This window comes from Patagioenas fasciata, chromosome 17 (genome assembly GCF_037038585.1).
Source record: "Patagioenas fasciata isolate bPatFas1 chromosome 17, bPatFas1.hap1, whole genome shotgun sequence".
NCBI classification, from domain to species: Eukaryota; Metazoa; Chordata; class Aves; order Columbiformes; family Columbidae; genus Patagioenas; species Patagioenas fasciata.
Window position 1 is genome coordinate 10,113,411 of NC_092536.1, and position 21,400 is coordinate 10,134,810.

The window sequence follows — 21,400 nt, forward strand, 5'->3', positions numbered from 1 at the left end:
ACCGGCGCCATGTTGGGAGTGCGGGGTTCGCACAGCCGGGCTGAGGTGCTTTTAGGCAACAGCAGAGAAGGGCTGTTGGATTTGTTAGTGTGATTTCATTTTTCACATTAGAGACCGATTCCATCGCTGGGATAGAAAAGTTGTTTCAATCATGGCAGTAAAACACAGAATCCCAGAATGTCGGGTTGGAAGGGACCTGGAAAGCTCATCCAGTGCAATCCCCCCATGGAGCAGGAACACCCAGCTGAGGTTCCACAGGAAGGTGTCCAGGCGGGTTTGAATGTCTGCAGAGAAGGAGACTCCACAACCTCCCTGGGCAGCCTGGGCCAGGCTCTGCCACCCTCACCATGAAGAAGTTTCTTCTCAAATTTAAGTGGAACCTCTTGTGTTCCAGTTTGCACCCATTGCGCCTTGTCCTGTCACTGGTTGTCACCGAGAAGAGCCTGGCTCCATCCTCCTGACACTCACCCTTTACAAGGTTTCATCATGAGATGTTTGTTATTAATGAAAGGCAATTTTGTAACCATTAATGTGTTTTTAATTATGTGGATTCCTGGGATGATTCTGCTGAGTTAATAACGTCACTTGAACAAACACAAGTTCTCCAGGAAAAAAAAAATTCATAATTAATTCACAAATACCTAGACCCTATTTCAGTGTGATTTTTAACTGGAGTCTGATGGTTGGCTGTTTGGCAGAAGCCGTTTGGATGAAGAGCAGGTTTTGAAACACTTGAACCCCACAGTGAAACGAGGATCCCTGAAGTGGATGTAGAGACCCCAAGAGCGAGGAGCAGAGAACAGCCTCATGTCCACACTGGAACCGGTGCCCCCCGGTGCACCGTGTGTGCCCACATGTGCGTCCCGTCTGCACGGACATGGTGCATTTCTTACACACCCAGAGCTGCTGCAGCTCGGGGTGCACACACACACCTGCTTTGCTGAATGGGGGGGAACATTATGTCATTAAGTTCTTGGCTGCACTGGAGGTAGATTTTGCCTTTCTCCACCTGCATCCTTTGGATTCAGACTTGAGATCTGTAACATCAGACTTCTTAAAAGGCACTTGCATGGGAATTTTCATGGGAACAGAAGATGCAAGAATTATTTTTTGTAATATTTAAGTGATGAAAGCACCTTAAAGCAAATTATAGTGTTTATAGCAGAAAGCTATGTAAACAAAACCAGTTGTGTTTGTAGCAATAAGAACTGCAAGTAAACAACAGACACTGATGTTTACAAAGGAGAGAAAACAAAAAAGGATCAACAAAAGAAGCAGCAAACTTCTGTCTAGGCTGAGAGAAGCATGCAGTGGTGTTCTCTGCAATAAGAAGATTTTGTGAGCTGTGCTGCTGCGGTAGCCTCAAAAGACAACCTGCAAGTGTTGAGTGGGAGGTGAGAGCAGCCAAGGTTTGCTTCTCCCTCATCCTCCCCGACAGCTTCACTCTGAGCCTCGAAAATGCTCTTCAGAGAAGAAAATGCCCATAGAGAGCAGTGTGTAGTCATGGCAGCTCTTGGCACAGCTGCCCCAGGTTAAAAGAAGCTGCTGTGAGCGATTGTTCCACCCGTGGAGCTCCAAGGTGCTCCTGAAATTGGGTTTGGGTCTGACCTGAACCTGAATATGGTGGCAGTTTCATTAGTCTGAGTTACACTGATTTAAAACGGGACTTTCTTAGGCTTCATAATCCCAACAGCTGCAATTAATCTCCGTATTAGGTGTGTCAGGAGTCTAATGGGTCTGATTCATCTGTTCGTAAAAGCGGCTGTAAATTGAGAGTGACTGTTGGAAGACACAAAAGTTTCCATGTGAAAAACTTCTTGTTGAGGTAAGACAGGTATTTGAATAAATGCATTTATTTTGAAAAGTATTGTGAAGAATGTTTTTATATAGTTGTATGAAATATGTTTAACCGTGTGATATGCCCTGGTTATTGTCACTGTGATGTTTGCACTCATCCTGACAGTGGGTGTTTTCACAAAGGTGTGGGGAAAATACTGGTGAATTAACTCTGCCACTGGCCCAGTAGCTCTGTCTGGATTATTGATCTGTGGGGTGGGAACCCCTTCTTGCACCTCCCAGTATGCATTGTTGCTTTGCAGAGGTGATTTAATGTGAGTTTTTCCAAAGGTGACCTATTGAAGGGCCTATTGCTTGATTTAGAAACCAGCTTATCACCTTTAAAAATTTGGTCCTAAATTCAACACTTTGAGGAAGTTTCAGAGTATGTTTTTCTAAAAGACCTGGCACCCTGGGAGGGTTCTGAGTGCAGAAATGCTACCAAATTAGCTCTGAGAAAGGATAATAAAAGAAAATACAAAGAGCTGGTGGCCAGTCCCTCTGAGAAGGCTGTTTTCAGTGTGGAGGTCAGGCCAGAACTCCTGTGATCTGCCTTGGTCACTCAGTACGTGTCTCCTGTTGGATTTGCAGCAGTGACATGCAGCGCCTGATTTGAGCACTTTGGATCGTATCGCTGTTCAGTGCAGCAAAATCTGAAACCATTTCAGCGAGCTGCTGTTCAGTAGAGGTGGAGTTGACTCACTAAGCTGAAAAAGAATGTAGCACAGAATAAGCTTGGGTTTACGTTTGCTGAGCATAGAAATGCTTGTGGAGGGAGGAAGCTTTAGCTTTCCGGTAATGGCCTGAAAAGTTGGGGAGTTTTGAGACCAAGAGGTTTCAACGCGATCCAGAATCAAAGGCCATTTTCCGAAGAGTTGTCTTTCACCTTTTTCTTATTTTTCCAGCTGCAGCGGTGGCTGGTGGAGAGACGAGGACACGGATAACAGCACAGGTCACTGACGCGGTTGATGAAAGCCTTGCATGCCGCCAGCCGAGGCCGAAGGCTCTCAAGGCAATGCCGGGCCAGCCCGCCTGGTGGCAAACTGCTTTCGCTGACGCGCCTCTTCGTTTAGCGGGTTTGGGAACAACAAACGCGCTCAGTGGGATTTCAGGCTGTAATCTCATCTCTGCGCATTTTCAAGTTGTCAGGGACCTGCTCGTCCCCCTCGAATAGCAATGTCTCCTCTATCAGATACGGCCTTAGCAAACGTGGAGTTCGTGCTGCAGAGATAGTGCCCGTGTCTCGAACTTCACAAGAGTTTCTGGGGGGTTCTTCATCTTCTCCCTGTAGTCCTGGAACTGCAGAAATCAATATTCTGCCATCTGTAAATCCTTTGTTCCCCTTTTCACCAGGGCTTTATCAGCTTTGTAAGTGAAGGAGGGAGGGGGGAAGAGGGCACTGAGAGCGCCATTGTCCCTTCTCTGGGGAACGGTCTGGAAGTGCGATGCAAATCTTCATTTGAAGACCCTGGGAACTGGGGGAGGGCTTTAGCTGCGGGCTCGGTAGGAGGGAGCTCTGCAGCCCGCTCACACACCGCTGCCTGCTGCAAGGAGCTGGGAAGAGTGTTTTGAACCGGCACAAGAGACGTTTTGCGCTTTGTGCAGTTGTGTGAGGCTTTGCACTCCTTATGTCTCCTGCTTTGTGCCTTTCTCTGCTTGTTTATTCTCCATGTTTGCATAAGAATTGGGCAGGGGAGAGATCTAAGAGCTGCGGTCAGCAGTGACGGGGTCAGAAGGGAGCAGCACTCCTTGCACCGCGGGGTGTCCCCCCAAGCAGCGGTGCAGCTCCAGCGCTGCCAGTGCACGTACAACCCGACCGCTGGCACTGCCACACAGCACGGGCACAGTTCAGGAAGGAAATTATGCAGCTGGGCAGGGGCAGTGCTGTAAACCAGTTTGCAGTTCTCAAATTATCACGTCGTAGCCAGGTCTTAAAAAGCCTTCTCTTACAGGGACAAAGACTCACAGACCCGTACCTGCTTTGTGAAACCCTGCGCTCTGTCCTGGCTGGGCTCGGAGCTTCCTATCAACTCCTTTCTGTTAGGCAGGGTCACAGTGACTGCCAGCTCCCTGGAAGCTGTGTTGGTCCTTCTTAGGCCTCCTGGAAGGGGAAATGTCCTGACTGCATATACACGTGGGTGCACAGGGCAGTGGGGGAGTACAGGTTCATATCCGTGCATTTTATGTTTATAAGGTACTGGAAAGGCAGTCGTCTTTTTTGATTTTCTGAACTTCATTTTCATGGCATCAGTCCCCTTGTTTGTTTTTCAAGCTTTGAGGAGCTTTGTCTTCCCACAAACTGTAAAAATTACTTGTGAACAGTGATGGCCCTGGAAAATGCAACACTGACTCTCAGTCCTGGCTGCTGAGAAGATGCAACCTTTTAAAAACCTCACTTTCCGTCAAAGCCGTCAGAACACATGCCACAAGACCTGATTCTGTTGCCTCCCATGTTATATTCAAAGCAACATAAAACACAAGTGTTTTGTTCTGCAAGTACTTTACTGCTTTGTAGAGTGAAAGCGCACCACAAGCTTGCTCTCGTGTGCACAACTGGGTCTAAATCTGCTCTCATTTTTTCATGTGTAACTCTAGGGTGACTCGGCTGACTTGGGCGAACGTCCCCTGCAACCGTGTGAGCTGGAAACCAGCCTGGACAAGCTCTCTCGCTCCTGTAAGTGCTCCCAGCTACCTGTGCACGCTCCCGCATCCCTGTAGAGCAGCTTGTTTGCGTCCTAGTGTATGAATGCACATTCTTCTAACCCGCTCTTCACGTATGCATGCAAACACACAGGCACTCTAGAGTGCACACATCCATTCCCTTTCTTTCCTATACATTTGCACACATACACAGACCTTTTTGAAAGCTCCCGTTTTCAGAAAGGTTTTATTTATAGGTTCTGCCTGGTTGTGAATGTGAAAGGGAGAAGGCCCCTCAGAGGGTTCCTTTCATGTGTAAATCAGCCTAGGCTGAGAGCATTGGGGTCACTGAGAGGAGGATTTCACTCTTAATTACTCAGAGAGAAAGCAGGCAGGGGACTTTCTCAAACTATTATAATAGGGTTGTTCTCTGCCGGGGAAAGCAGCTTGAGACGCCCAAGTTTCTCTTGCATCAGACTTCGGGCTCTGATTCACAGGCCTCTTCTGCCAGTAGCAAGAGCTGGTGTATATGTGGCACTTGGAACAAACAGTTCCGCTTCCAAATGGGCTTGCTTATTAAAGATGGTTATGTTCATGCTGATAATTGGGTGTTCTTTGGAGACCAGTGGAAGAATTGACCTAGTTTGCTTTATTTTTATGCCACTTCTATTGAAAAATTATGTTAGTCTGTGCTGCGTATATCTATGACTCTATCTGAGGGCCTTAATATTCTTCCAGATGTACTTGAAAGCTTCCAGCTCTCTGCCAAGTAGAAAAATGTTATTGTCTGGAGATTAGTCCAGTGAGCAGGGCTCTGAACTTCAACTTAAAGCCAGCACTAGTTTCCCAGTTCAGCCACCAAATGCTTTAGTGGCCTTTGACAAGCGACTCGCTACCCTGTGCCTGGCTGTGAAACGGCATAATTGTCTCTCTAGAATGGGGCTGTTAAAACCAAAACTCAATATGGATCGTGATGCTCCTGGTAATAAGGCTGCGAATGCCGAGGTAAATGTGGGTGGTGAGCGTGGCTGAAGAGATGTCTTTTTCCTGGAAGGCAATGGATGCGCATGGATTCCCTGCTGAAGTAGCATTGTCACCTTCCATCCATCCACACAAAACTGAATCTGGAAATCTGCTGCAGGGACAGGAACACCCCGGTCACAAGGCACTCGGTTTTCTACAGGAACCTCAGGACTTGCTGGACAAATACACTAAGACAAAGTGCAGCTGTCAGTAGTTGCAGGGAAGAGATCTGTGTTGTCAAGTGCACACACACACACAAGCAAGTATATTTTTTAACTTCCGTTGACTCAGATAAAATTACATCCTTTCATCTGCACTTCTTTTTTTATTTGGCCTCTGCTTTTCTGGATAGGAAATAAATACTTTGAGGGCCGAACATTCCCAGCCTGTGCATGAACAGTCCCCAGACCCCTGAAACAGGACTCTGGATGCTGTGTTGGTTCAGCCTGCCCGGCAAGGCTGAGGTTTTCATCCGGGAGCACCTGTTTGAGGAGCCCGCAGTAGCGGTGGGGCCATTGGGGATGAGGTCAGCAATCTGAAGTGGCTGCAGAGGTCAGAGCGGAATGAATGGGTCATTTCTTTTGCAAATGAAGAGCTGCAGCCTGGAGCAGCCTTAGCAGAGCCCAGCATGTGGGTCCAGGCTGTTCCTTTTATGAGCTGATGGAAATGGGGCCCGAAAGGACTTCCCTGATGGAGTTCTGTCACAGCCTTTGTTATCTGTGCCTCCCGCAGCACGCACTGGGCATAGATTATGGATTGGGGGTTATCCCGGCTACCAGCACAGTCCGGAGGATGAAGGCTTTCTGGCTGCTTAGAAAACCCAGGGCTGCAGGGTATCCTTATTGCCATTCCACAAGGAAAATCTTGGTTTAAGATGGAGAATACATTTCTTTCTGCTTTAGTGCTTCTTTTTACCCACCCTACACTAAAATGAGTAAATCCAAGGACTACATTAAAATAATGTCTATAACTGAGTAACAGAGGATTAAAAAGCCTGGATTCTCTTCTCCATTCCGGTGGTAAATCATTGATTACTTTGACAAAGCCCTGTGAATGCCTTGTGCCTCACTTTTTCTTTAAAACACTGAAGAATAGTAGTATATTCCAAAACATTTTGAGAATTTGGGATACAGAGTGCTTTATAGATGCAAAATATTGCTGTTAGTAGCACCATCTGTCAGTGAAATAACTATTTTTGTCTACTTTTTATGCAAGAATGTTACTTTCTCTGAACTGTTGATTTAGAATTCATTTTATGTTATATAAACAATGTCAGTTCTGTCTTGCCATGTGCTTCTTTGCAGACCACCAGGGAACTTTTTTCACTGTGACATTGTAATGGGAGGTGGAGACACCTCGAGGAGAAGGTCGAAACAGACAACAGCAATTACAGTCAATGACATCTATCACTTGAGAAAATCTTGCCTCAATTACAGGTTTGTGTGTGATCTGTCCATGCCATCTTCCCTATCTACAGGTATTTAAAATAAGGCAGGGTGTGGAAATAACTGTTTCCCTTGTAGGAGCACTAGGAACAGCTTCCTGTTGTTATTTTCTTTTCACAGCCTCAGATAGAGCAGGGCAGGGTGGGGGATTCAAGGGCAAGGCAGCTAGGCTTGGACTAACTGCGCTCAGGGTTTTTCCTCACTGGTGTGACATTACAGCCGTGACAAGCAGCTGGAAGTTAGAACAGTCCTGGGACTGCCAGAGCTTGTGCTGAAGAGAAAAATGAACTTAGGTTTAGATTTTATTTTTCAATATGCTCTGTGTGCAGGGTTGTTTTTTATGGCTTTTATCTCAATTTTCCTTTGGAAACCTCAGGAGGACTGTCCACCCTTCAAATCTGTTTCGATGTGGTTTAAATGCACAGCCACTCTCGGTAGATTGCAGAAAAAGGACATATCATCATATGTCTTCAGAGGGGTAGGCATGTTCTTTATTTCCTAGAAGCATCAGCCAGGTTCACAGCACATTGTAAGAAGAGCTGCAAGAGAAGATGGGTGTTCCTGGAGGGCTCGGGGATAGTTTGGTGTTTGGGGTAAGGCTGAGGTTAACCATGAAGCCTGCGTCCAGGCGGTGATTTGACAGCAGACATGGGCACACGGTAATGCAGTCTCTGAAAATCACAGAAGCCTGCTGAGTTATTGTGAGCTGGAGGAGCTTTTCTGTTTGTGGGCACATGGGTCTGCCTGCCTCACATTGTGAAGACATAACTGAGACATAAAGGAGGCTGGCAAATTGCAGAACACTGATGGAAGCGGGAACAGGGAGCAGAGGAAGAAAAGTTAAGAGTTTGTAGACAAAGGGCTCAGGCCTAGTTGTGAATTCCTAGCAGGTAGTTGGTCTTTAAATGAAAGCATTTGTCAAGTAATGTGCTGATTTAATGCGGGAATTGGATAGACACCTGTGAAGGTTTCTGCACCCTATTTGCAGTGTGATTACAGGTTTTAACAGAGAAAGTGGTTTTACTTTCTACCAAGGTGTGTATTTGTTCATGTACCTGAACTATATAGGGCAGACAATACATGCGGTATCATAGAAAATGAGACATGGGTGACACTGTGGGCACATAATGTCCCCACAGATTATGACTGGTTGCAAGTAAGACGTACAACTTCCTTTCCTTCTGTTAGCACCCCCCATACTGTGAGCATCGCTGCTGGATTATCCAGGGCCTTGCACCAGCAGCGCTTTGCTGTACCAGCTGATGGTCTGTACCCCATCTCACAGACCCACTCCTGTTCCCCTGGGCAATGCACCCTGCTCCGCGTCTCCATTACCCGTTGTGCCTCTCTTGGGCCTTGCGCTATCTCCTTTCTCTGCACAGAGACCTCAGTGTCATGATGTAGCTGCTTGGCTGTGCCCAGCGGTGGCTGTGATCAGGCTGCACGTGCACACTGTGCCCGTCACCGGACTGATGGAACAGACGCATTCCACAGAGCACCGCCAGCAACTCCTCCATGGTCCGTGTGTATCTCCTTTTGTTCCTGTTGGGACTCTGGAATGCAACAGGCTCTGCATGGCAGGTTGTTAGGCTGTCCCCTACATTTCCCCCAGTATCCTACCACAGCTCTAGCTGATGCACAGGGTTGTAATATTTTGAGATTGATCCCTCATTTCCTTTGGTTTTTTTTAACTTTTAAAATCCTCTTTTTGAGCCTTGAACCATTCCCATGCTGGAGCCTTGTGAATTAATTGCTAAGGCCTCACAAGTTGCTGACAGCTGCCTGCAGAAACTAGCTACGTGGTTGGCCATGCCTGCAGATCATTGGACTCTTCATAAATTTAATTCTGGGCTTTTCCTTAAAAGCCCTCTTCCAAACTGGACACAGGACAATGGACACCAGCAGGCACAGCTCCCAGTGACAAGGATGTTGTCACATATCCAAAAGCCTGGTGGGAGGAGCAGACATTAGGTCTGAACTCATCCTGGCAGGGAAATTCAGCTGAGAGAGGAGGAGAAGAAGGTCAGAGGCAGCTCCAAGGAAACGGCTTTGGTTTAAAATGTTCCATTGGAGTTTTCACACTGGAAATATAAAGTATGGGAATACAATTGCTTGGCAGAGGAACTACATTTAGTAACAGTCCTGTATGTATTCAGTACCCTATACAGAAGGAGACAACATATATCCCTGGGCATCTCAGCAAAATGAGGGGTCCCTGTTGTAAATGTGACTTTCTTCCAAAATAGCTCATATAATCTGGAGATGTGTTTTTATCAATATCGATCAAGGATGTTCTTTTTCTAGTAGGCCATTGCTCTCTGCTCTAGCCAAGCAGCCTTTGCAGGTCAGACCAGCTTTATCTAAGTGGTGTATCAGTGTCAGTCCAGCTGGGAGCACTATTGGGATGCTCACTTGTGTCTTTGTTTTTTTCCTGTTGTAACACAGTAAGGTAATTGTGGTCACCCTTTTCCAAAGGCTTGGTCTTCCCTCTGTTTATCTGACAAGCTCTTTTTTTAAGATCATTCTCACCTGCCACTTGAGCTTTGTTGCCTCAGGTAGTTTTACCTCCTCCTTGTGCAGGCAGGGTTGGGAGTTCGGACCGCACATCCCTGCGAGATGTAGCCAGTGCAGGGTTATGGTAAATGTCATCAGTGTGGAGGCAGGAACTTGGATGCTGGTATGTCTCATTTGCTTTTCTCTTTTGGGACATAGCTTGACCAAAGAACTGAGCAGTTGAAATGTCACAGAGGAGTATGTGGTGTGGATGGAGATTTTTTTTTTTAATGAAAAGCCCGGATTAGTTTACATTTGTTTTTTTTTTTCTGTTCTAAGTTATAGGTGAAAAACTTGGAGGGGCTTTGTCATTGTGTCTCAGCGGCAGTTTTAAATTTATTCTGGCTTAGAAATAAGTGCTTCCCAACAGACTGGCAAAACAAAAGTGCACATCCAGTGCCCTGCAAAAGTCATTCCTGACCAGAGCCTGAAACAGCTGGAGTACAGATTGTTGATCTTTCACACTGCCAACCCTTGTGCCATGCTTGTACCCAAGTTCTTTTGTCAGCACTTCAAGTAATATTTATGTTCTTCACTGGCTGTGCTGGGCAGTGTGTTGTGAGGGCCCTGGTCCACCAGCTGACTCTGCAACCTCTTTCCACTGTCCTGCAGGTTTGGCTGCCTGTGTTCATGGTCTTCCCTGATGTGGTGGAGTATAACCTGGGACCAGAGTACTGTGGAAAGAGGTGTGTGCCAAAGAGCGGAGAGAATCCTGCTGGGGCCTCCTCGCTTCCCTTGAGAGCCACAGCAATGAGCTGCCCTGGTGCTTGGCTCTCGTTTGGGGTCGGCTGTAGAGATGTCTCTGCCTGGTTATGGACCTTCCTGATCCTGACCCTGACCTGCTCGCCTTTGCTGCTCACGCTCCCCAAGCTTCTCTCAGCATCTGTGCAGCTCTGCTCCCGGCACTGGCCGCAGCCTGTTGGACACAGCATCTCCACCTGCCTGAAAAGTTGGGGAGTAAATGAGCAGGGATACAAGACACGCTATGGGATCATGCTAGTTTATTACTATGACAAATAAAAAAATATGGCATTGACTTTGCCTCTCTTTGTTTCCAGCTTCCTGAAAAGATAAGCCGAAAATGGGGTCTATTGGCAAGAGCTTGGACGGCTGAGAAAACAGCCGGCAGGAGGAGCCATCTAGACATTGCGACGGTCATAGCTGCATGTTTCAAGGACATCACTAGATCTGCTTTCTTGGGACTTGCAGACAAACCAACAGCAGCAGAACACAGAGGTAACTTTGTGCAACTAAGCAGTTATTGCAGCTGAGCAGCTCTAGTGATTTTTACGTTTTGGAGACTTCTCAGGTTCCTTTTCCCACCACAATGTCTTTCTCTGTCATTGTTTCAGAAACTTACAGTGTTTCTGAAGATGTTAGGGATTCTTTTTGGTCCCTGGAAGGGGACAAGTGTTTTATCTTCCAAGAAAGTTAGTGTAAGATTTTATGTACAGCATCCTAGCCACAGAGTAAAGAATTCCAAAGCAATGCTTGTTTTGCATAGAATGATATCCTCCTGGATTCCTCCTGACCTCTGAGGGGACCTGTCAGCAAAGAATCTCCAAAATGTATCAATACCGCTCTGGATGTTGGCCTGACAATGTTTTTCAAGCAGTTCTGCCTCCTGGTATACAGTTCATCTTTGCCTTCTGTGAGAAGGTCAGAGGACAGCAGTCACTCTTCTGCACAGCGCTGTCTTCTCATTAGTTAGGTGCAAACTATCACCCTGCTGCTTCTGCCAGTCCTGCAGCCCTACACATATTGCCTGAGCCCCACGGCTGTGCCTCTGCAATGCCTGTAAAAAAGAATTAAGATTTTTTTAAATTGTGGTGAATTCTCTACTTTTGTAAGTCTGGCCCTCATTTAGTCATTTAAATGGGAACTGGGTACCTTCTGGTCTTGAATGTTGCTGTAATAATTATTTTGATTCTGAATGTGCCAGAAACTATTCTAATGCATATCAGTGTAAATTAAGTCAATAGAGATTCTTCAAGTTTATCCTGGTGTTCAAGAGAATGGAATTCATGCACTTCAATTTACAGCTTATTAAGTGATCAGAATTAATGAACTCACGACAACCTTTTCTGTTCTTGTTTACACGTTTTCTTCCTGTTCGCTCATAATGTACATGATTTAGAAAAAGCAGAGTTGAAAAGGCAGCGTGTGGGTCAGATATGTCCCATGGAGCTCAGCATTGTGCTTCAGGCTTTAACCATATTTGCAAAGCTGCTGTGTAGAAATGGCACTGTCTGACTCAGTTGATGCACAGAAACACAGCTCCATTTTTCAGAACTCTCTCTGCATTCTGAAAGCTAGAAAAATATTTGTACTGAGGAACAGACAAGGTGAGCTTCAGAGTCACTGGAGGATAATAAATACAAAACAATTCCTCCTTTTTTTGAGAGTCATTTCTCAGTGTAGGACCGTATTTCAGTCTGGTTGTTTGGAATAACACAAATCATTGGATCCACCTTTCCTTTTATTCTGAGATTTGGGAGACACTTGGGATGTCACCAAGAAAGCCTCACATAAACCCGCTTTTTCCCGAGTGTTGTTCATTCAGTTCAGGGTTGGAGTGACGAAAGGATTCCTTTGATTTTCAAAATGTTTAAGTCTAAACTTGTGAGGCTACATGCTCATCTTGACATCATAGAATAGGACAACTTCTGAATGCTCCATCTAATCAATTACAAAAAAAATCAGAGACCTCCTATTATTACTGGGAGCAAAAGAACACCATGAATTTGTGAAAACAGTATAAAAAATAAAAAGGGAAAAATAGGGGAGCAGCAGTAATTTAGATACCGCTGCATTTGTAGCCGAAGCAACTGAGTGATGGCACTTGCATACCAATATCTTTATCTCATCTCTGTCTGTCACTCTAGAAAAGTTATCATGTGAGCACACTGAAAGATCTGTCACCAGATAAATAATATTACAGGGCTTGTATGCAACCTCACCAGAACTGGAGGAGAATGAAGATCCAAAGGTAGAAGGAAAAAGGGCAGGGGACACACAGCAACACCGATATGAGGGAGTTGAGGGTACCCTTGTACAGCCATAGTGTAGGTGAGTGCAGAAACCCTGATAGTGGCATTTAGAGGACTTGTTTACTCAGGGAAAGGAGGTAGGTGGGACATTAAGTTGCCACTGTAGGAGAAAATGGGGGGCTCCTGAAGAGGAGAATGTTGGGATCACAGCAACCCATACACAGTTTGCTTGGGGGCACCAGCATGTGCCAGGCATTGCAAGGGGAGCTGGGAGGTTTGGAAACGCAGCATATGAGGCATTTGTGCAGGGGTGAGCGCAGCTTATGGAGTAAATCCCTGTATGAGAGAGCAAAATCTTCAAAGGGACAGCTGTAGATAGTGAACTGCCCTGGAGAAATGAGAACTAGAGGGCAGGCCAGCCTGCTGGCGCTGAGCAGCTCTGCTGAGAGCAAGGGGGGCCAAGGCAGCGAAGGGGAAAGGCGCTTTCAAACCGTGTGGGCTGGTTCTGGCTGATGTCTGACTTGCTGAAAACCAGAGAAACTGGTAACTCAGGCAGGCTAGAGTGGAGCCCAGGGCTGAGCAGAGCGCCGAGCAGAGCCCCACTGGCAGCTGGCCGTGAACTTGGTCCCTGCAGAGCTGGCACTGCCCGTCCTGCTGCTCCTCTCCGAGCTGGTGTGGAGATGGGGCATCTGGAGGCTACTGGGCGGTCCTGGTGTGTGAAAGTACGGTGCAGAACCAGGTAGTCTCTGGAAGTTGATGTATGGCAAGTTCCTAGCTTTTTTTATCTCTTTTGGCTTATGTACTTGCATACCAATGTTAAATCATGAGAAGGACCCTGAAGAAAGAGAAGTGAAGCAATATGGGACTCGGATTTGGAAGAAAGGAGGGGAGAATAGCCCGTGGTTGCATTTGAGGAAGGTAGAGCATGCTGGAGTCACAGGACTCAGCTTTAAGTAAACTTACTTAAAACTCTGATTGAAAAACAAACGTGCCTTAATACAAGTTTCAAGTACTGCTGAATTTGTTAGCTTTTTTCCTTCTTTGCTTCTTAGTGCTGAGCGTTCAAGCCTGCAAGGCAATAACTTCACAGCACCGCCAGTATTTCCAAGTTCTTTTTCTTTAAGAAGTTCATAAAACTCGTCACAATACCCCAGTAAAGCTCCTGCTGCTGTGCTATCTAATCCAAAGTAGTTTGTATCAGATTTATGTTCTGGCAGCTCCGTGATAAACTTGGACTCTACCACATTACAAACACAAAAGATTACTTAAAGTTGTTGTTATTGAATCTGAAGGACTCCTTTGTTTCATGGAGTCCTGCACCCCGTACCAGGGTTGTGGTCTCCATGGCACTGCACCTCATACATTTACAAATTTAGGCAGCCTGGGATGAAGACATTTCCACTACTGACAATTTAGTATTTTGGTAGATTTAACTTCTTATTTGACTTAAAATTGTGCATGTCTAAAACTGAGCAGAACACATAAAGCACTGGAGAATTCAGTGAGGTCTGGTATTTTGACCAAGGGATCCTTGGGAGGTAAATGGTGGGTTTCTCCTCTCTCATGTAAGTCCACTTAAACTTGATGTCTCAATTCATAAGGCTTCCCTGAAAACCTGGATCAACCTTGTGAAGTTCCCAGGAAAAAGACAATTATGCAGAAAATCACTAGACGCTCAATTCCTCTGGTGCGAGGCCTCGCAAACCTGAGCCTGAAAACATGAAAGACTGAAACTCCAATGTCAGTCACACCCTTACCACAAAGATTATAGGTGTAACCAGAGGAGGAATTCATCACAAAATCTCTCTGGTCTGAAATCAAGCAGAACCCTGGAAACAGCTGCCAAATACTCAAGGCCAGAGACCTTCATCCTGGGGCCAGTTCTTGTGTTACCCAGTGCCCTAAAGCTTGTTTTATCCCCGGTTTATGGAAAGGGGGAAGATTACTGACACCCATAGTAGAAGATAGAATATTTTATATATCTTTTTGTTAAAATGCATCTACATTTGGCTGAAGGAATAATAGTTTTTCTTACTATGGCTCCAGGATAAAAAGGTATTTACTATCTCCACACTTCCAGGTGAGAAGTTACCTTATAACATAGGGTGTACCCTTGTGACTACCATCACTAGTAGTGTGATGGTCTGTACTGTCAAACTACCCCTGGAGCAGAAGATCAGTTTAATCATTAACAAATTCATCTTCAAATTACTTGTCTTGAAAAGGTTATATATTATATTGCTTGTGTGGGACCATGCAACATGCTCTGTAAATTGTTTCTGTACTCATGACTATCGCTATTTTGTGTGTTCATTGTCCGATTCTGCTGACATGTGTAAAGCATTCTTGGAATTTTGGGGGTTTCTTCTAATGTTATATCCCAAACATGATGCTGTAGCCTGGTGGGATGCTGGTGGAGGGTCACTCCGCGTTGCTCTGGGACCTGTGGGAAGCCCAGGCGTGCAAAGGCAGCCGCTGAACAGGAACAGGCAGAGGACACCGTGAACTTCTCGTTTGGCTTCTTGTTTTCAGCCCCATGCTCTTGTACTGTTGTGTTTCTGCTGTGAGAATCCTTCAATTCTTCCCTTTGGGTCTTTATGCTACCAGATGGAAATCCAGCTCAACTTTCAAAAACTCTGAATAATTTATTAAGAACAAAATTGTTGGGTCTGAGAGCTGGTTCCTTCTCTCTCTCTTTCTCCTTTTCTCTCTTCGAACTGCCTTTCAGAGGCAAAGTTTCTAATTACAGGTCAGGGAGGCAGGTTTAATCACACAGCAGAGCTCTTGATGCAGTGTTAGAGAGTGTTATTTATACACCTGAATTAATAGGGATGCAGCATTTCAGTTGAGAAGAATAAGGTGGTTTTCAATTTCACTCTTTTTACGCGAAACAAACCACATCAGATTCACCGGGGTTTTTGACCTAAATTATTGGGATCCTGAGCAACTAACAAATAACTACTGGGCAGAGATAGAGCAAAAAAGAAGTGAAAACAGACAGAGAACTGCACACATAGCAGGGGAACAACAGAAGCAGGATATATCAGAAAGCCAGGAAGGTATAGAAAGAGGAAGCCATTGGGAAAACTGAACAGGTAAAAATACAAACACGCAGCTGTCTGTCCCAAGGAAGACTTGGAGCGTGGTGGCATCCACAGAAACTGAATGCTGCAGTGTGTTGGCATGTGCCCAGCTAACTCAAAATATTGTTGTTCTTTTAAGGCCAAGAACAGGAGAGGTGGAGATGAAACCTGAAGCGTGTGAGGAGTCCCTTGTACTCTGTGCTGCAGGGAATGGGATCCCTGCGCCGTCAGCACTCGGAGTCGCCATGAGCTTTTAATGGAGGTGTCGGTTCTGCAGCACTGCAAAGAAGCGAGCAGTCCTAAATGGGGTTGTTCCTGCGGTGTTGTAGGCGCCAATGTGACTTATTTACAGCAGTACAGAGATTAATTTTCTCTGCGATTTTAGATACAAAACTCACAATCCCTGTGGACTTCCGTCCCGTTTTATCTCTGTCTCTAATTTTTGTAGTTTGGCTTCGTGTTTAGTGTTTGCTTGGCTGTTTGCAAAGTCTGTGAAAATTTCTAGGAGCTTTCTGGATGTTTTCCAGGGTTAAAAGAAAAGGGAGATCTGCGCCTTTGCATCTGATTCTCTAAGTTATGGAATACACTGAGTTGACTGAGATCCTGATGCCCAGAGTCATCATTTGGGCTCTGTGATAGGTTTGTGTGTCTCCCGCCAGGTTGGTGTGATGGAAAAGGGCCCCCAACACTCGGCTGTTCCTTCTACAGCACTTGCGTTGTGGTTCGTGGGGGAGGCACCTCTCCCACAGGGCTACGAAGCTCACCGTGACCTGCCAAACGAACATATCTGCCATGATAAAATCCCAAAGCAACAGAGGGAGTGAGATGCTGTGCTTCACAACAGGTAAAATGCAGGTTCTGTGGGTACAGAGCAAAGCATAACAGCCAGAATATTGTGTCTTATGCTCAGTATGTGAGACTTGCCATGGCCTTGAGCTCCTAGAAGTTGTATTTTGCCGCAAGTGGTATATTTCTAGAAGCTGTACTCAGCTGTCTCTAAGCTAAGCTAGGAGACAGATGAATGCAGTGCAGTCAGTACCTATATATTGCTTAAGAAAAAAAGGTTATCTACTTTTGTAAATTTACTTTCAATCCCAAGATAATTTTTTTGTTTAGATTACCTATACCGTGAACCTTGTCCTCACGTATGTCTGCAAATCATTACCGCAGTGCTGGAGCAGCGTGTGCAGGGAATAAGAACTGATCCACCAGATACAGAGCGTCACAGCGCTCGGGATCCCTGGGGCTGGGTCTGCAGCGGTGCGGCAGGACCCAAAACCGGCTGCAAGCTGGATGGGAGCTCAGTTGCAGACAAGAGGTCACAAGCTTGGGAGAGTAAGCAGAAGAGAAGCCTTCAGCAGAGCGAAATGGAAAACACCGCTTCCCAGGATGCAGCCCAGCGCGCTTGCGAGGGTTTGCGTTGCCAACGTGAGGTTTTCTGCCAGGCTGCAAGGGAGGAGGATGTGCGGTCTGTGCGCGCTCTCCCTGTGACATCCCTGTTATTACTGTCACACGCAGATGGCTGACACCCGCCGTGACAGAGGCAACCGAGGGCTTGGTGCTGCGCTGTACTCGACAACTTGTCGGGTGTGTGATAGTCAGGCTGCCCTTCCTGTGGGAGGAGATTTAATGGGAACTGTTGCTTTTTGGTGTGTTTGTGGTTTTTCTCCTCCAAAAATAGCTGTCTGTCAGAGTGGGAGGATTTCTGAGGTGGGAGAGGATTAGCAGTGATGACATGGATGGTCATATTTCAGGACAAACACCTGTACATCAGTCTAAGCCTGTAAGTAGCAGCCTGTTAAGCTGCGTTCACCTCGGCAGCACTCGCCCTGTGTCTGGAGCTGTGTGCCCAGCCCTCGGAGCGCGGCTGGTGCTACAGGCTCGGCCTTTTCCCATCCTCTGCACCGGTGCAAATGGAGGAGCTGCAAATATTTACACCTGACAAGACAAAACACATGACAGAGGTGATGGCATCTTTTTAATACACCTTCTGCGTTTCTGTCTTTTCCTATTCCTGACCCTTCTTGGAGCTTTTCCTTCTTGTTTTGTCTTTAGGGGCTTTTTAGTAGAGAAATTATTTTTTTTAACATTTGAGAGGGCAGATGAAGCCTTCCAGTGCTGCCCCTTCTGTTCAGCAGAAGAGCTGCTGGCAGGGATGTGTTGCCTGGTTTTCCAGAGATGAAGCATACAGCTGTTCCAACATCCCACGCCCCTTCCAACCCGCAGGTGTGCACTGAGAAATCAGGATGTTAACTGGAATCCTCTGTTATTGCCACTGGCTTCTCCTCTTTCAGAGAGGACTCAGCCTCCTGGAATTTCTGAATGAACTGCTGCAAACTCCTGTTTTGTGAACATTGCATTACAAAGTGTTTGTTTGGAGAACATTTCCTATAGATTACATGGCTTAACTGCAAAGTATTGTATTAATGATTGTTAAGTTACTTTGTGAACAAACACCCTGCACCCATGACCTGGTGCTGAAAATGCTATGGGGTCACGGAGCCCAATCCAGTTCTCCCATCATCTTCCACAGTGATTTCTGATGTTTCAGTATTTTTGTGCCTGTTCCACTATTCCATTATCCTGTTCCATTATCAAGGCTTTGAAGATGTGAGATCTTAGGCTAGTTTGTGCATCCAAAGAAATCAACGTGAAAGTAATAATCCTGTTTTACAGATGCAGAAACTAAGATTTCAGCAAGGATTTACGCAAGTGAGAGGAAAATAGGACTCAAATCTTGTATAAGGATGCTCTTGTAAATACATGTTCTGTATTTCCACTAATAAGTGTTTGGAGTTCCTTCTGGCTTTGGCGTTTGGGAATTACCGGAACAAGCATCGTGCCTTTGAGATGCTGCATTCACCACTTCAGAGTTGTGCTGATCATCACTGTCCTTGCTGAAACACGTCACCCCAGCTTCATTCCAGGAACTATGGGTGTTAATTTCATAAGAACTTTTTGTTAATTGTTATGTTTGCAGGAGGGGAATAATCAGCTGTATCAGAAAGACGACCCAGTTCTGCGTGTACAGAACGATAGAGGCTGTGGCAAAACCCCGTTCCCGAATTTTCTTGAGTGCTTTTGGGAAAGGCTGCAGCTCCGTGGAAGCGCGGCTGGGCTGGGCGAGCTGCTGGCGTACAGCTGCCCATGAAAACCACAGTGGCTGCCATTGCCCCAGTACAGAACATTTCATTTTCTAGTAGGCGTAAGGAGTTGGCAGTGTCATTGAAATTTTGTAGCTCTGAATAGTTGCTGTAAATTTCATCTGGGCAATATCCCCAATTGTGTTGGATATAATTACATTCAAAGTTCTTTTTAATCATTTCTTTGGAACGTGTCCCAAGATTCAGCAGTTTTGGATTGGGACAGAAATTGAATTATTTATTATCAATTAGAGGTTGTCAGAGCCTTTGACACCACGTCGAGCTGGCATTGTTTGGTATCTGTATTAATGATCGTATAGATAAAAGCATGAAATTATTGGTTAGGAAGCTTTTATTCCAGGCTGAGAAGGCTAGTTTGCATACTTGGCTGGGTGCTTCCCTACACTCACTGTCATTATGGCCCTGTTTAATCAAGTCAACGTTGCCTGTGGAATCGCTTGCCCATAAATTGATGAATTGAGTATAAGAATAATTCCCCCTAGATGGAACCCAGTTGAGACTTCCCTTGCCATCCCAGCCCAGCGCATTCAGACTCTTGTGCTTTGGCTGTGGTCTGCTATAGACCCTGGAACGATCTTTGTCACATCTGTTCTTTTCTTAGGAGAGCAATTTATTGATGGCTGTTGGTGCTATGGTAATGCTGGATGCTGAGCTTTTGTCCCCCCAGGTGAGGGGATGGAGAGGACAACCTCACAGGTGTCCTGAGCTCTCTTCTCAGCTCCCTTCTGCACCCTTCTCTCATCAGTGGGGGTCTGAAAGATAATTGTTCTTATTGCGTATTGGCACTTGTCAAGAAACCTCAGCTTAAGAGGGAGATCATGTAACAGGAGACAGCAGAGGGCAACTCCAGGTACGTTGGTGCAGAGAGGGAAAGGGGCAGGAAATCAGACAGAAGGAGCAGGGAGAAGATGCCGCTTGTCTCCCCGAGACACCAAAAAGGGCTGAGGAGAAAGGATGCCCATGTGATGTTATATGTGGGTTTGGCTGTTGCCAGGGTTAGTAAACCCTCAGTGAGAGAAAGAGGAAAAAAGTCCTTCTGAGGGCATGCTTGCACAGTCTTTTGTAGCAAATACATATGTTTTCTGCCCGTGCTCTGAGGTGCTGGAAGCACCGTGCACTAGCGCAGTGCAGGGACTGATCCACCGCGTTGCAAGACGTAATTTGAACACGGTTATACGAAGTTACATGCTCAATCCAGGGAGAGAGCAGGAATTTCTCAGATGATAGATCCAATAATTCATATTACAAGTCCCTCACCAGTTCTACTCCCCATTGGGGTCAGTTTCCCCCATATCAATCTTCTGTGAATTCCAGTATTGTTTCTTGAAATGTATGTAAATCTCAGTGGAATTCCTGATCTGTTCGGGTTTTCCTTCTGGTTTTTTTTCCGCTGCACACAGGTTTATCAGGAGCAGGGCTGTCCCGCTCTCACAAGGAAACCAGCACAGACACCACTTTTCCAATTATTTCATTACAGCAAAGGAAGCTGGAACGAGCGAAAGACACAAGTTCTCATTTTACTGGGCAATGCTGAGATTTCAAAATCTTTTCCATTGCAGAATAAATCATGTTTGAAATCAAACTTTCTTACAAAACAAAACTCTGAAAACATTGTTTTGTTTTGATCAGAGCAGTTCCTCTGTTTTCAATGTCTTTAAACTGAAAAAAGTTATTTTATATTGCTTTATGTAACTCTTTATATTTGTGTGTGTGTGTTTGTTTTGAAAACCTTTCTCAACAATGTCCAATACACTGAAAATGCCAAAATAGGCCTTTTGGGCATTATTGAAATACTTCATTTGTTTTGTCGAACAGCAAAATCACCGTGTTTTTCAGAACAGTTGGGTCTCAACAAACGTATTTTTCCTTTAGCATTCCTCCACACATAAACACCCATTATCTAGACAAATATTTTAATACTGCGTAACTCCCTTATCAAATTGGTGCCTGCACGGTAAGAAGCGCCTCTTGCAGCTCATTTGGAAAAGCTGGAGCTGCGTGCATCCAACCTCGGGCTCAGCACCGACTTCCACAAAGGAAGGCACGCGACTGGGATTCCTGGAGCAGACCTTCTGAACTATGTGCTGGGCATCAAAGATGCTATTTCTCAAGGAAAAAAACAAAACAAAACCCAAGCCAACCAAAGCTCGGCCTGTAACAACAAATCAACAAAACTGAAAGCGCTGTTGTTATAAATCAGCTTTTGTCTTGACTTGCAGAAGGTGCAATGGCCCCTTCATCCGCTTAAATCCTTCTACTTAGGGGGGGGAAAATAAGTGGGAATGGAGAATGTGGCGTGTGGAGCTGTGAACAAGCGGCCTCAAACCCTGCGAGCAACTTTTCCCGGTCTGGTGGGGATGTTTCTGATTCCCAACCTCCTCCAGGAGCCGGCAAGCAGCAGCAGACTTGGGAAATGACTAATTAAGCGGTGATTGCAGGATTGCTTCCTGGCCTGGGCATCAGGCCACAGGGGTGAAGCTCCGGCAAGATGGAGCCCTGCATATTTCCACAATGGGGCATTCTGGAGACATGCCCGGGAGGAATGGATCCTGATACCATCGGGAAGGGAGTACCTGCAGTTCAAAGCGAGCCTGAATGCAGGTTTTAATCCCTTCTGACAATCGTTGAGAGGAAATGGCCTTTCCTCTGACCTTATCGTTGTAAAC

The 21,400-nt window shown here is 45.8% G+C and overlaps 1 long non-coding RNA gene across 1 annotated transcript; it reads left to right on the forward strand.

Moving 5' to 3' along the window:
- The first annotated feature begins 44 nt into the window (after positions 1 to 44).
- On the forward strand, positions 45 to 20,370 carry LOC139829279 (uncharacterized). The gene is made up of 7 exons (XR_011741701.1): positions 45 to 1,825; positions 2,742 to 2,788; positions 4,432 to 4,510; positions 6,804 to 6,935; positions 10,110 to 10,183; positions 10,556 to 10,733; positions 15,710 to 20,370. It is a non-coding gene; the product is annotated as an uncharacterized lncRNA (long non-coding RNA).
- The last annotated feature ends 1,030 nt before the right edge of the window (positions 20,371 to 21,400 follow it).